We start from the raw sequence: 11,106 nt of genomic DNA on the forward strand, positions 1-11,106 counted from the left end.
GAGGGGAGGAGTCAGCGGTCACATGATCAGGGGCCTCAGTGTATGCAGGACTCTGCTGTGCTGGTTGTCATGGTGCTGGATGAGCTGAAGTTTATATGTGGATGTAGCAGAGGCGTGTATGTACGAGGTGTACGGAAGAGAGCCCTGTGTGTACGAGGTGTACGGAGCAGAGCCGTGTGTGTACGAGGTGTACGGAGCGGAGCCGTGTGTGTACGAGGTGTACGGAGCGGAGCCGCACATGTACGAGACATACGGAGCGGAGCCGTGTATGTACGAGGTGTATGGAGCAAAGCCAGGCATGTACGAGATGTATGGTGCGGAGCAGTGCGTGTACGAGGTGTACGGAGCAGAGCCGCGTGTGTACAAGGTGTACGGAGCGGAGCAGTGTGTGTATGGAGCAGAGCCGTGTATGTTCAAGGTGTACAGAGCAGAGCCGTGTATGTACGAGGTGTACGGAGCAGAGCCGTGTATGGACGAAGTGTACTGAGCGGAGCCGTGTGTGTACAAGGTGTACGGAGCGGAGCCGTGTATGTACGAGGTGTACGGAGAGGAGCCGCGTGTGTACGAGGTGTACGGAGCAGAGCAGTGTGTTTATGGAGCGAAGCTGTGTGTCACTATATCACATATCTCTATAAACGTACAGTACAGACCAAAAGTTTGGACACACCTTCTCATTTAAAGATTTTTATGTATTTTCATGACTATGAAAATTGTATATTCACACTGAAGGCATCAAAACTATGAATTAACACATGTGGAATTATATACTTAACAAAAAAGTGTGAAACAACTCAAAATATGTCTTATATTCTAGGTTCTTCAAAGTAGCCACCTTTTGCTTTGATGACTGCTTTGCACACTCTTGGCATTCTCTTGATGAGCTTCAAGAGGTAGTCACCGGAAATGGTCTTCCAACAATCTTGAAGGAGTTCCCAGAGATGCTTAGCACTTGTTGGCCCTTTTGCCTTCACTCTGCGGTCCAGCTCACCCCAAACCATCTCGATTGGGTTCAGGTCTGGTGACTGTGGAGGCCAGGTCATCTGGCGTAGCACCCCATCTATCTCCTTCTTGGTCAAATAGCCCTTACACATCCTGGAGGTGTGTTTGGGGTCATTGTCCTGTTGAAAAATAAATGATGGTCCAACTAAATGCAAACCGGGTGGAATAGCATGCCGCTGCAAGATGCTGTGGTAGCCATGCCGGTTCAGTATGCCTTCAATTTTGAATAAATCCCCAACAGTGTCACCAGCAAAGCACCCCCACACTATCACACCTCCTCCTCCATGCTTCACGGTGGGAACCAGGCATGTAGAGTCCATCCGTTCACCTTTTCTGCGTCGCACAAAGACACGGTGGTTGGAACCAAAGATCTCAAATTTGGACTCATCAGACCAAAGCACAGATTTCCACTGGTCTAATGTGCATTCCTTGTGTTCTTTAGCCCAAACAAGTCTCTTCTGCTTGTTGCCTGTCCTTAGCATTGGTTTCCTAGCAGCTATTTTACCATGAAGGCCTGCTGCACAAAGTCTCCTCTTAACAGTTGTTGAAGAGATGTGTCTGCTGCTAGAACTCTGTGTGGCATTGACCTGGTCTCTAATCTGAGCTGCTGTTAATCTGCGATTTCTGAGGCTGGTGACTCGGATCAACTTATCCTCAGAAGCAGAGGTGACTCTTGGTCTTCCTTTCCTGGGGCGGTCCTCATGTGAGCCAGTTTCTTTGTAGCGCTTGATGGTTTTTGCAACTGCACTTGGGGACACTTTCAAAGTTTGTCCAATTTTTCAGACTTACTGACCTTCATTTCTTAAAGTAATGATGGCCATTCGTTTTTCTTTACTTAGCTGCTTTTTTCTTGCCATGATACAAATTATAACAGTCTATTCAGTAGGACTATCAGCTGTGTATCCACCAGACTTCTGCACAACAAAACTGATGGTCCCCAACCCCATTTATAAGGCAAGAAATCCCACTTATTAAACCTGACAGGGCACACCTGTGAAGTGAAAACCATTTCCGGTGACTACCTCTTGAAGCTCATCAAGAGAATGCCAAGAGTGTGCAAAGCAGTCATCAAAGCAAAAGGTGGCTACTTTGAAGAACCTAGAATATAAGACATATTTTCAGTTGTTTCACACTTTTTTAAGTATATAATTCCACATGTGTTAATTCATAGTTTTGATGCCTTCAATGTGAATGTACAATTTTCAAAGTCACGAAAATATAGAAAAATCATTAAATGAGAAGGTGTGTCCAAACTTTTGGTCTGTACTGTAAATCTATGGGAAACTCAAGCATTTTTCTGGCGGCTCCCCCCGGCGGTCTGCAGAGGGCCTAAAAATTACCCAAATCGATGGGAACAGTGCTCAAATTGACATGGGGACAGCATGGGGAAGACCCCTAGAAGCATTTCTGAATCCCAGGTCACTGTTGTCAACAACGTTGTCAGAGGTATTACGCCACTTTTACGGACTCACAATAAAACATGCAAAAACTAAACCAAAATGGCTTTTCCTGGGAAATATGTTAAAGAACATCCTTTCCATGGTAATGACTTGTATATAAGGCAAAATAAATAACCAAAAACAAAAATGCTTCTCCACACCTTGGGCTATGTTCACACGTAGCGCTTTTGATGCGTTTTTGCACTTTTGCATTGCTTTCAACCAAGACAAATGCATTCACTGGGAATTGTCATTTTAACATTTTACAACCTTATCTGGCCATGTGGTGTGTGACACATCATGAACACACATGCATACAGTGCTGAAAAGACATGGGAATAGCATGGGGAAAACCCCTAGAAGCATATCTGACTCCCAGGTCACTGCCTAAAAGTGTGCCCATCATAAGTGATCCTTGGCGAATGCGAAAATGCTTCCCGCCATGCACCTTTCGTTGCAGACTTGCAACAATCACCGTCCACGTCCTTGTCCCAACGCAGCGTTCAGTTGTCCCTACCCCATTCCTTGGAATGCAAGCGCAAGTATGCAGCCAAGACAGGCTGCAATACTATACTGCCAAATTTTTCACAGCTGCTTGCACTTGAAATGTGGCCTTTTAGGCTCGTGGAGGCAGAAGCTGTCCACAACCTCATGGCGGTGGTGGCCAGGTGTCCATACTCAGTCCCCAGCCACCACTATTTCTCCCAATGTCGTTTCCGCCTTCCACAAGCACGGGTTACACAACATTACCCGTGTCCTCCCCAGTGCACTTACTAGGAAGGACCGCCTAACCACAAACACGTGGTCAAGTGAATGTGGCCAGGGACAGTACGGAGCCAGTCCACAGCTTTTTTTCTGAGAGTTGTATTTCACCACAGCCATATTCTTTAGATTGGTGAAAAGACTTGGGAAACCGTATCTACGCCAGCTGTCATTTCTCCCAGGAAGTCCTCTAAAGCTGCTTGCACTTGAAATGTGGCCTTTTAGGAAGAAGCTGTCCACAACCTCATGACAGCAGCTGGGTGTCCAAACTCGGTCCCCAGCCACCCCTATTTCTCCCGGTGTCGTCTCTGCCTTCCACAAGCACGGGTCCCACAACATTACCCGTGCCTTCCCCAGTGCACTTACTGGGAAGGACCGCCTAATCACAAACATGTGGTCAAGTGAATGTGGCCAGGGACGGTACGGAGCCAGTCCACAGCTTGTGGGTGAGTTGTATTTTACCACAGCCATATTTTTTAGCTCTGTGAAAGGACTGACTTTTGGGAAACCATATCTACTCCGGCTGTCATTTCTCTATCACCAGGTTCCGCCCATGCCTGGCTGTATGTTCAGAGGTGAGAGCCACAGACCAGGCTGCTGTGTTACAGCTTTCAACAACTCTGCAGCGGTGGGCGGTTTGTCACCTAAGCATTAAGCAAGGTATCTTCAGCACAGCCTGTTGCCGCTTGGCCAAGGCAGTGCGGCAGTGCTTTCAGCTTGTGACTGATGTGGTCTTTCGGAGATGGAGGCCAAACTGAAGGAGGAGGTTCAGGAGCTGAACAATGCAATTACATTAAGGTTACATTGGCGACTCTGATTTTTATAGTAAAGAAAGATCTTACTGTGCTTTTTTTTTACGTTATTTTTTAAGACAAATGCATTCACCTGGAAATGTCATTTTAACATTTTACAACCTTATCTGGCCATGTGGTGTGTGACACATCATCAGACACATCCTGTTTCATTTATGATGGAGGGACTCTGAAAGTCACAAAGCCTATTTTTATAGGGCCATCAGGCGGCCAATACTATTCGTAAAGGGCCAGCAGTCGGCCCTCGCTATTGTTAGAGAGCCATCAGCCAGCTATGTTTTGTTGTTCCCATTATTAACGAGTGGGTCTCCTATACTGTTATTGCGTATGCAGTGACTGCAAGGGCTGCCAAAAATTTGGAGTCACTCTAATGCCCCTTGCAAGAGACATAGAGGTCAGAGAGCCTCCTAAAAACAATGTTCCCATTATTAGGTAGTGGGTCTCCCATAGTGTTTGCCTATGCAGTGAAGCAACGGCTGTCAAAATTTGGAGGCACTCCAATGCCTCTTGCAAGAGACGTAGAGGTCAGAGAGCCTCCTAAAAACAATGTTCTCATTATTAGGAAGTGGGTCTCCCATAGTGTTTGCATATGCAGTGAAGCAACGGCTGCCAAAAATTTGGAGGAACTCCAATGCCCCTTGCAAGAGACGTAGATTTGTTGATATGGTACATATGGTGGTGATATGGTGGTGGAGGATGCGGAGAAGGAGAAGGACAAGAGTAAATAGACAAAATCAGGAAGCGTATACCCATGTCTGGGTGGGAAGACAGAGGTGCATGGGAATAGAGTTAGACCTCCCAAAAAAAAGACACTGTATTTGAGTTTATGTTACGCTGCTATCATTCGGTGGTGTTGAGAAGTCGGGCCCAATCCAACCCTTGTTCATTTTTATAAGAGTCAGCCTGTCAGCATTTTCAGTTGACAGGCGAATGCGCATATCGGTTATAATTCTACCGGTGGCACTAAAAACCCGCTTTGACAAAACGCTAGCGGCAGGCCAGGACCACCAAGGCGTAGAGAGCAAGTTCATACCACATGTCCAGCTTGGATACCCAATAATTATAAGGCACAGAGGAATCACGGAGGACATTGGTACAGTCGGCAAGGTACTCCCTCATCTTCCGAAACTTTGCACTCCTTGTGAGAGTACCCACCGCCTCAGGGCCTGTGCAATGGGAGGGTCTGAGAAAACTGTCCCAGAACTTTGACAGTGTTCCCCTGCCTCGGCTGGATTTCATTTGTGGCTCTCTTGCCTGTGCTTCTTGGTTGTCCAATGAACTGTGACCTCTGCCGCCAGCGTTTTCAGATGGGAATTTTTTCACTAATTCCGCAATAAGGGCCTTCTCATACTGCCCCATTTTATGAGGCCTCTTTGGCAAAGGAATAAGAGACATAAAGTTCTCCCTATAGTGTGGGTCTAGAAGCGTCACCAACCAGTAATGACTGTCACCCAAAATTTGGACAACGCAAGGGTAACGGGAAAGGCAGCAAAACATAAACTCAGCAATGTGTGCCAGACTGCTAACAGGCAAGACTTCCGTGTCCTCACCAAGAGAACAACTGACCATGCTCTCATCCTCCTCCTCTTCCTCCTCCTCCCTGTCCTCAGGTCATCCACGCTGAACAGATGGTATGGCAGTTGTGCAGGTAGTACCGTCTATAGTGCAGGAAACTAGCTCCTATTCTTCCTCCTCCTCCTCTTCCTCATTGTCACCCAATCCACGTTGGGATGAGATGAGGCTGGGCTGTGTGTAATCACCCTGTATGGTTCCTTGCTCCATCTCATCTTGCTCCGCCTGCAATGCATCCTCTCTGATTGTGAGAGCGTTTTAGAAGACAGAGAAACGGGAAGGTGACGCTAATTATTCACCATCTTGGTGGAATCCTCAAAGTTTTGGAGGATGGTACAGATGTCTGACATCCATGTCCACTCCTGAGGTTTTATGTGTGGAGTCTAACCTGGATACCGCCGGCCTTGTTGATGCAGGTAGTCAACAACTGCCCTCTTCTGCTCACAAATCCTTCCCAACATCTGGAATGTAGAGTTCCACCGCGAGGGGACATCACACACCAGTCGGTGAGCCGGAAGCTGAAGCAAGGCAAGAGCGGCGGAAGCGGTAGCTGACTTTCTAAAATGGGCACACAGGCGGTGTACTTTGACAAGCAGATCCGACAGATCCGGGTAGGTTTTGAGAAACCGCTGTACCACGAGGTTAAGCACATGGGCCAGGCATGGTACGTGTGTGAGCTCGCCTCGCTTCAGAGCCACCACCAGGTTCCGGCCATTGTCACACACGACCATGCCTGGCTGTAGATTCAGCGGTTTCAGCCACAGATCTGCCTGATCTTTCAGAGCTGTCCACAACTCTTCAGCGTTGTGTGGATTGTCACCTAAGCATATTAGCTTAAGCACAGCCCATTGCCGCTTGGCCGTGGCAGTGCTGCAGCGCTTCCAGCTTGCGACTGATGTGGTCATTTCGGAGATGAATGCTGAAGAGGAGGAGTAGGTGCAGGAGCTGAAAAATGTGGGGGCAACCCTGATTGACCCAGGGCCCACATTCCTCGGCATCGGGAGGACGTGTTCAGTCCCAAGGTCCGACTGGGTCCCGGCTTCCACTATGTTCACCCAGTGTGCCGTCAGCGAGATGTACCATCCCTGCTCACAAACACTTGTCCACATGTCCATGGTCAGGTGGACTTTCCCAGTAACTGCATTGTTGAGGGCATGGCTAATGTTGTGCGACACGTGCTTGTCTAATATAGGGACATCACACAGGGAGAAATAGTGGCGGCTGGGGACTGAGTACCGAAGGACGGCCACCGCCATCAGGTTGCGGAAAGCTTCCGTCTCCACGAGCCTAAAAGGCAACATTTCAAGCGCAAGCACTCGCGAAATGTGTGAATTTAGTAGTGTGGCCTGTGGGGCGTTAACTGCGTATTTGCACTTGCGTTCCAAGGACTGGGGTAGGAACAACTGAATGCTGCACTGGGCAAGGACGTGCTTGCTGATGGTGCTAGTTGAGAGTGTTCAACGACACGTGCAGGGCGGGAGGCATCTTGGCATGCGCCATAGACAGGGGATTGGCGTGAACGCACAACAGGGGAACAAGCAGTGGTGTCTCCCTCAGACACTGTTGCTGGACCCTGGGGTTCGGCCCATTTAGTCGAGTGCTTTGCTGCCATGAGCCCGATCATGCTGATGGTGGTCAGGCTGCCAGTTTTGCTAACCCTGCTGATGCTGGCCTGGCAGGTGGTGCAAATGGCCTTTTTGGGGTTATCGTTAGAGTCTTTAAAAAACAACCAGACTCGGGAAGACCTAACAGTTGTACTGGCAACTTCCGTCGTATCTGTCTGCAGCCACCACACTGCTTGTTCTTGCTTGTTGTGGTGCTATGCCTCCCTCCCCCTGTGTGCTGCTGTCCTCGCTCTGCATATCACCTTGCCAGGTTGGGTCAGTGACTTCATAGTCCGCTACTTCATCTTCCACTTCCGCACCCTGGTCCTCCTCCTGACTTTCTGGCAATTGTGTCTCATCATCATCCACCTCTTGTGACAGTTTCCCACCGTCGCCTTTGAGTGACCGTGGCTGCTGAAATATTTGGGCATCGCTACATGCAATCTTCTCTTGCCCCACTTCAAGTGGACCGGGCAAGAGGCCCGAATCTATAAATGGAAAAATGAACAGCTCTTTGGAGCGTCCAAGTGTGGGATCAGTTGTCTACAGGCACTCGGCATGGTGGGAGGAAGGAGGATCAGGGTGAGGAATATGCAGTCTAGACTCACAGCTACTGAGACTTGGCCATGTGGAAGACATGGTGGTAGTGGTGGCTAAGTGACTGAAAGCATTATCTGCTATCCAACCAATAACCTTTTCACACTGCTCTGTGTTCAATAGTGGTGTTCTGCGGTCCCCTATTAATTGGGACACGAAGGTCCAGCGACAAGATGTGGGTGTTTATTGTGGCATAATTTCAGCTTGCCCACAGCTTTGGCCTCGTCCCCTTGCCACGCGCCTTGCCCATTTTAAATGGAGGACAATATTTTACACGTTCACTACAAATGGCTGGATTTGAACCGCAGTGATATGTGATACATGTGACGGAAAACCACAGTTTTAAATAGCTGGCCTGTAGGTTACTATTTTTCACAGCGACCTGGTGTCAATAACTTCACTAACACACAGCAACAAAATTTACATGGAGGCCAGAAATGGCTTAATTTGGAGCGAACTTATATGTGATACGTGTGACGGAAAACCACAGTTTTAAATAGCAGGCCTGGAGGTTACCATTTTTCACAGCGACCTGGTGTCAATAACTTCACTAACACACTGCAACAAAATTTAAATGAAGGCCAATATTATATACTTAACAAAAATGTGTGAAACAACTGAAAATATGTCATATTCCAGGTTCTTCAAAGTAGCCACCTTTTGCTTTGATGACTGCTTTGCACACTCTTGGCATTCTCTTGATGAGCTTCAAGAGGTAGTCACCGGAAATGGTTTTCACTTCACAGGTGTGCCCTGTCGGGTTTAATAAGTGGGATTTCTTGCCTTATAAATGGGGTTGAGACCATCAGTTGTGTTGTGCAGAAGTCTGGTGGATACACAGCTGATAGTCCTACTGAATAGACTGTTAGAATTTGTATTATGGCAAGAAAAAAGCAGCTAAGTAAAGAAAAACGAGTGGCCATCATTACTTTAAGAAATGAAGGTCAGTCAGTCCGAAAAATTGGGAAAACTTTGAAAGTGTCCCCAAGTGCTGTTGCAAAAACCATCAAGCGCTACAAAGAAACTGGCTCACATGAGGGCCGCCCCAAGAAAGGAAGACCAACAGTCACCTCTGCTTCTGAGGATAAGTTTATCCGAGTCACCAGCCTCAGAAATCGCAGGTTAACAGCAGCTCAGATTAGAGACCAGGTCAATGCCACACAGAGTTCTAGCAGCAGACAAATTTCTACAACAACTGTTAAGAGGAGACTTTGTGCAGCAGGCCTTCATGGTAAAATAGCTGCTGGGAAACCACTGCTAAGGACAGGCAACAAGCAGAAGAGACTTGTTTGGGCTAAAGAACATAAGGAATGGGCATTATACCAGTGGAAATCTGTGCTTTGGTCTGATGAGTCCAAATTTGAGATCTTTGGTTCCAACCACCGTGTCTTTGTGCGACGCAGAAAAGGTGAACGGATGGACTCTACATGCCTGGTTCCCACCGTGAAGCATGGAGGAGGAGGTGTGATGGTGTGGGAGTGCTATTCTGGCGACACTGTTGGGGATTTATTCAAAATTGAAGGCATACTGAACCAGCATGGCTACCACAGCATCTTGCAGCGGCATGCTATTCCATCCGGTTGCGTTTAGTTGGACCATCATTTATTTTTCAACAGGACAATGACCCCAAACACACCTCCAGGCTGTGCAAGGGCTATTTGACCAAGGAGAGTGATGGGGTTCTACGCCAGATGACCTGGCCTCCACAGTCACCAGACCTGAACCCAATCAAGATGGTTTGGGGTGAGCTGGACCGCAGAATGAAAGCAAAAGGGCCAACAAGTGGTAAGCATCTCTGGGAACTCCTTCAAGATTGTTGGAAGAGCATTTCCGGTGACTACCTCTTGAAGCTCATCAAGAGAATGCCAAGAGTGTGTAAAGTAGTCATCAAAGCAAAAGGTGGCTACTTTGAAGAACCTAGAATATAAGACATTTTCAGCTGTTTCACACTTTTTTTGTTAAGTATATAATTCCACATGTGTTAATTCATAGTTTTGATGTCTTCAGTGTGAATGTACAATTTTCATAGTCCTGAAAATACAGAAAAATCTTTAAATGAGGTGTGTCCAAACTTTTGGTCTGTACTGTATATATGTTGTGGAATACCTAGACTAAAAGGACTTTCAATCGACCCTCTTGCAATATGCACTGTAGTCTGCCACATACACTGCCTGCCTGCCTAATTCCTGCTATCACCACTGAATATAAGCAGCTGGATTAGTCCTCAGAAGGACTGTTAGTTCAGATGGATATTATAGATATATGTTGTGGACTAGCTATACTAACTCTAAACAAGCAAATCTCTCCCTGACTCAGCAGCAGCTCTCCCTACTCTGTCTGATTCCGGAGTGACTGTGATGAGCATGGGGGCGCCCGGTCTTATATACACCTGATGATGCTGTGCGGCCAGCCAGTCACTGTAATGCCACAAACAACATAGCTACGGCTTTACAGTGTGTGGCAGGCCATCCCTGCATGTTCATTGGCTCTCTATAGAGCGCCAAACATGCAGGGATGGGACTCGAGCTCCCGCCCGAGCAACCAGGAAATACTCGCAGAGCGCTGAGCATTTTGAGCAATAAGATGCTCGGGCAAGTACCGAGCAGTGGCAAGCACGTTCGCTCATCACTAGTAAACTTGTATAAGGGTATGTGCACACGATGCAGAAATGCTCAGGATTTTTTCCTGAGCATTTCTGCATCTCCCTGGCAGGAAAAAACGCATGCGGATTGTACATGCGGTTTCCTGCCAGGGACATGCGGAAATGAAGCGGTCTTCCCTTTTATTTCCGCATGCGGGTTGACAAGCGCTTCCCAAGCGATTTTAGCATCACTTGGAAAGTGCTTGTCAACTTCACACTATATAAATCCATGCATAGTATAGATGAACGGATCGCTTTGTGTAACCCTGGTCCATGGTCCGAGTCCGTGCTCTCTGGCCATGGACAGGAGCTGCGTGATTTTCCTGAGCTTCCAGGTACTCCAGCACAGCATTTGACTAATTGGTTTAGCACCATTTGTGCGGCATGTGGTGCAAAGGCGATGATGCGCCAGCCCAGCAAAGCATAAGCTGAGCCTAAGATTCCAGAGGGTAAAGAAATTCTCGCAGCTCCTGTCATCGACCAGAGATCACTGACCTGATCCATGGACCAGGGTTGAGCGAAGCGATCCGCTCATTACTACTAAACAGATACAATTTCCAAATAACAAAATATATCCCAAAGACAAGAAATTACATTTTAAAAGTTTTATTACTGATTTAATTTATTGTATTGTAGAAAATCTAACTGGCGCTAAGTATTTGCCCCCTTAGTTACTAATC

The sequence above is a fragment of the Phyllobates terribilis genome, unplaced genomic scaffold, assembly GCF_046119375.1.
Source record: "Phyllobates terribilis strain yellow unplaced genomic scaffold, ASM4611937v1 Scaffold_13__5_contigs__length_258822181, whole genome shotgun sequence".
Lineage (NCBI taxonomy): Eukaryota > Metazoa > Chordata > Amphibia > Anura > Dendrobatidae > Phyllobates > Phyllobates terribilis.